The sequence below is a fragment of the Gymnoscopelus microlampas genome (genome assembly GCF_963454915.1).
Source record: "Gymnoscopelus microlampas genome assembly, chromosome: 2".
NCBI classification, from domain to species: domain Eukaryota; kingdom Metazoa; phylum Chordata; class Actinopteri; order Myctophiformes; family Myctophidae; genus Gymnoscopelus; species Gymnoscopelus microlampas.
The window spans coordinates 28,704,865-28,709,864 of NC_139939.1; the positions used below are offsets into that span (position 1 = coordinate 28,704,865).

General features: G+C 40.9%; 1 protein-coding gene across 1 annotated transcript in view; it reads left to right on the top strand.

Moving 5' to 3' along the window:
• spock3 (SPARC (osteonectin), cwcv and kazal like domains proteoglycan 3) overlaps positions 1 to 5,000 on the top strand; it is a 21,932-nt gene that overhangs the window by 4,508 nt on the left and 12,424 nt on the right. The gene's annotated exons all lie outside the window — the stretch shown is intronic.

Sequence of the window (5,000 nt, forward strand, 5' to 3'; positions counted from 1 at the left end):
AAAACAAAATGCCGAGGCATGGATATTTTTTTAGTAATGAAATGAATAGCCATAGAAATACTTAATATCTTGGCTGGTATCTGCTATCCAGAATGCATTTCATGTGGCGACTATGCCTATTTGATATCCCCTTTTGTTTATAGATTACAATAGATAAAATATGTTTTGCATGCCCAGCGGGTAGAGTAGTTTATCTTCTAAAACCAGATATTCATAGAGATATCAGATAGTCATACATTTTCTGAGAGCAGGAAATAAGTGGATAAGCCATTGTGTACGATAGCCCCAAGCATAAGATAAGAGTAAAATGGCCAGCATGTGAATATGGCCAATAACACAGGAGACAGAGATGGAGATGTATGGGAGTGCATTTTGAGTGCATTGACTGTAAACCTCAGATTCTCTGTTAGATTTCAACAATTGCTGTGTTTGCACAGTAGCTAAAAGCTCATCCAATCTGTAATCAATCTAATTACTGTCTCCTTGGATTTACATTTGATATGGTCTGTCACAGAGCAACTGGCACACGCTAAATGTGCTCTCATATCTAATCTACTGTTACCTACAAGAGCATACTTTGCACTTTCTCGTACATGACACTGGCCTATATCGTGATTTGGATTTGACATTACATGTGGCTGGCACTCACATTCTTTCAAACACAGCCATAAATGGTTCTCCCAAAAGTGCACTACAAAAGGCTTCTGGCCAGTGATGTTAGGTCAGTGGTTTTCAACCCTTTTCATATCAAGGTCCATTATTTATTCGGCATTTGAGCCACGGACCACCATTTGAGATTTAGCCTCTCAGACCCAAGACTTGCTGTATTGATGGTACCACCATAGGAGAGACAACAGGCAAACGTTGATCAAAATAACAATTCTTTAATTAAGTAATGCAGATGTTTAACAATAATTTAACTCTTGGGAGCGTAAAACCCCATTTTACACTCTCAAGAGTTAAAGATGTACTGTATAAGGGTCCATTTGGTTTCCAACTCTCCATCATTTAGCTGGGGACCACCTGGAACCCCCTCAAGAACCACTGGTGGTCCCCGGACCACTATTTGAGAACCACTGTGTTAGGTGGCTGAGAAGGGCAGGCCTAGGGTATGCTCTGCTAGTCTGTTGCATTGATGCCATCGTATAGCACTTCAGACTTGCTGTCCTGCTCACTAGACCTTGGCTAGCCCACAGCACAGCAGAGTAAAAAAGAGATAGATTTACGTGTATTGCACAAAAGATAAACCGTGGTGAACTGTTGACACAGAGTGAGAGGCATTAATTGTAAGGTATTAAGCTAAATTAATGACTTCTCTAGACCAGTCCAATTTGGAATGATTCCACCCACTGTGATTAACCTCCTCTCCTCTCCTCTCCTCTCCTCTCCTCTCCTCTCCTCTCCTCTCCTCTCCTCTCCTCTCCTCTCCTCTCCTCTCCTCTCCTCTCCCCTGTTGGTGGGCTTGTGGTCTATCCATCTGTCCCGTACTGTTTGTGTTCTGAAGGGTGAATGATGTAGAGAAGGTACAGAGCTTTAGGCCATTTTAGCTCCAGATGACGTCTTTGTGAATGTGTTCGTTCGTGTGAGTGTGCATGCACATACAGTGTGTAACCTATACAAGTTTAAGCATGACCAGCAGCGTCAAATAATGAAAACGGCTAAAGTAGCCTTCTTTGGTTGGCAAACAAAGGTACCAAGGAATCTGGACAACAAAGCAAAAGGGGCCTGAAGTTGACCACTTTCAATCTGCTGTCTGTATTTCTTTAAAAAAAAAAACTATAATGAAAAACAACATTTCAAAGGATTTCCAAAAATGTAACGTTTTCTAGAATAGCAAAAATAGCATATGTACAAGCTTGTAGATAAGCTATTTCTGCTATTTGTCGTTTTGTATATAGGGTTTAATTGAATATTGAACAGACATGTGCAGATAATATAGCAGTTTTAGTCAATATTTTATTTTATAATATTTATGTTTGAATGTGAAAGTTGGAAAGATTTAGGATTGAAATAGTTTAAACGAATACAGTATCTGCATCAGTAAGCCTAAGAATGTTAATAAGAATGCACTGTTTTTTTTTGGGGGGGGGGGGGGTTAAAGGAATATTTCACTTTCAAAAAAACTTTGGGTAATTTTATCGTCTACTCAGGCTTTTGTGAGCCCCCCAGACCGTTTTTAAGTTGCTTGATTTAGTATTTACTGATATTTGATAATCATCTTATCAGACACGCCCCCTTCCTTTAATGGGCTATAAATAAGTTATAATGGGTTTGTATATTGTATAGTCTGCATCTGCACCCCAAATCACAGTTACTGTATAACAGGTGGAGGTAAATACTACTTGCAGTATTGGTATCGTCGATCTGACCATGTTAACGGATATCGGTCCAAAATATCAATATCGTGTGACGTGCATCCCTAATACATACATGGACTCACGTGTACTTCCACATACGTATAGATGTGTACACATAGGCACACACACTGATTGATCTATGATAAACTATGGATGGATAAAGACATAATAGAATGTCCACTAAGGTTGGAGCCACTCTGTGGCCATATCGCTAAGCTACGCCCTAAACAGAGTAACACTAGATGTGCAGCATATGATTATACGGCCATAACGAAAAGATTGTGTGTGTGTGTGTGTGTGTGTGTGTGTGTGTGTGCGTGTGTGCGTGCGTGTGTGTGCCTGCGTGTGTGTTTGTGTGACACCTGTGCAGATATGCGTGCACATCAGACTGAAGAAGAGCAGGTCAAGGGGGAAAGGTCAAGCAAGAGAGATGAAGTAACAGAGTGATGTAGATGTTGGAGTTGTTTTAGGCTGTACTCAAGAAGCCATTTGGCTTGCAGTAGTAGTCTGTTTGGCGTTTTCCATGTTTCTGGTGTGTGCATTGGTGTGTGTGTGTGTGTGTGTGTGTGTGTGTGTGTGTGTGTGTGTGTGTGTGTGTGTGTGTGTGTGTGTGTGTGTGTGTGTGTGTGTGTGTGTGTGTGTGTGTGTGTGTGTGTGTGTGTGTGTGTGCGTGCGTGTGCGTGGGTATGCACACACACGTGTGTTCATTCCATTAAGGAATCAGACCGCAGGGACTTACATAGTTTTGACCATGGAGAGGGCTTGTCTCCCATAATGCAGTTCTCTCATTATTCAGTCAACTCAGCTTGCAGCGCTGGAAGGCAGTTGTCCAAAACAGGAACAAAAGTGTCCTGCTTAGCTACAGTATACCTTTTTCTAGCCTTCAGCATATGGGCTCCTTCCACTGAATGTGGGTATATATACATTCAGATATACATTAAGTGTGACAGACAGTGTTCTGCAGTCTCTTGTGCAGCATATCAAATATCACAAAATGTCAAATATACATAACATTCCCAAGGATCCATCTACAGTCACATACATAAAGTGTGTGACAGGTCAGTGTACCAGTGGGTGAAAATAGTGTAATGTAAAAAACAGAGAGAACACGTTACGGTCAAAAGTGCAGCAGGTAGGTACAGTATAGACAGTATGTCACGTATACATAAAGCAGGTATATGGGTGAAAATGTACAGACGTGTGGCTTGGCTCAGAGCCTGAACTGCAACCTGATGACTTAGTCAGTTTGTTTGGCATTTGAAACTGTGGTATTGCCCGCTCGAAGTAAGAGTGAACTGATTGTGGTTGGGGTGGTTAATGTCTTTGTTAGTCCACTTAGCCTTGGCCTGGCGTATTTGTCTTGTCTGAACGATGTGATGTGCCATGATAGTTCAATGGCGGTACAGTTCCCATTCCAGGCAGCTCGTCAGGACGCTCTCGATCCAATTCAATCCACTTTATGTATAGAGTACATTTAAAACAACAGATTTGAAACAAAGTGCTGTACACTCAGTAAACAAATATAAAATACTATGAGTAAAACAATAGACAGGGGAAGAAAAAACAACACATAGAGGGTGCAACACAGAGACCCATTGCCTAACAGAAACAGCAACTCTCAGTCTGAATCATCGAAAACCAAGGAGCACAAGTGAGTTTTCAAACATGATTTAAACACAGGCAAGGTTTGAGATGCTCTAACATGGATGGTGCTGCTGTTGGATGTCCTGAGGATGCTGAAACACTTCAGCTACCTGAAGCAGTGTACTGATGTTTTTTGGGCCCTTTTGGTCAAGTCCTCAGAGATGTGAGCTGTACGCCAAGGAACTTAAGGTCACTGACCCTTTCCACTTTGATGCCATCAGTGAAGATGGGGGCGTGCTCTCTTCTCTGGTTGTTGTCACAAGGTTGTTCTTGTGACACCACTGTGTACAACAGATTTATTTCTTCATTGCTGCTCTAAAACAATTTGGGGATAATAAAGCTTACCTTACCGTACAGTACGTATATATAATACTACATAATATGTAGTATTATATATAAGTACTGTACGTATCCCACTCACCTTAGAGACAGGTAAAGACAGAGAGAGAAGGGGAGAGAGCGAGAAAGACTCTGTGACAATTAATCCACTGATGTCACACTTCTAAAAATAAGGTGTACTGTACAGTAAACACAAATACACATACACACACTCCACCAAGGCAGGTGGTACACACACACACACACACACACACACACACACACACACACACACACACACACACACACACACACACACACACACACACACACACACACACACACACACACACACAGTGTTGTCTCCTGCTGTGGTAAAAACACTTAGACAGGTGTTAAATGCTACATGATCTCATGTCCACGCTTTAAATAAAGAAAACGTACAGTTAAAGAGACTGCAAAATGGACGATTAAGTACAATCTTACTCTTAATGTTCATTCATGAGCATTTCATATTCATTTCATGTACAGTGCTTTTAATTAATTACATTTCAGTTTCATTATGAATTTTAATCACCAGCTCTGTTAGTAATATCAGTTTATTTTCTGTTAATTACTGTAACATTTATGTTCATTAGGTGTGAATCTAAATACACATCCTTTGACAGGCAGCTTATGTCA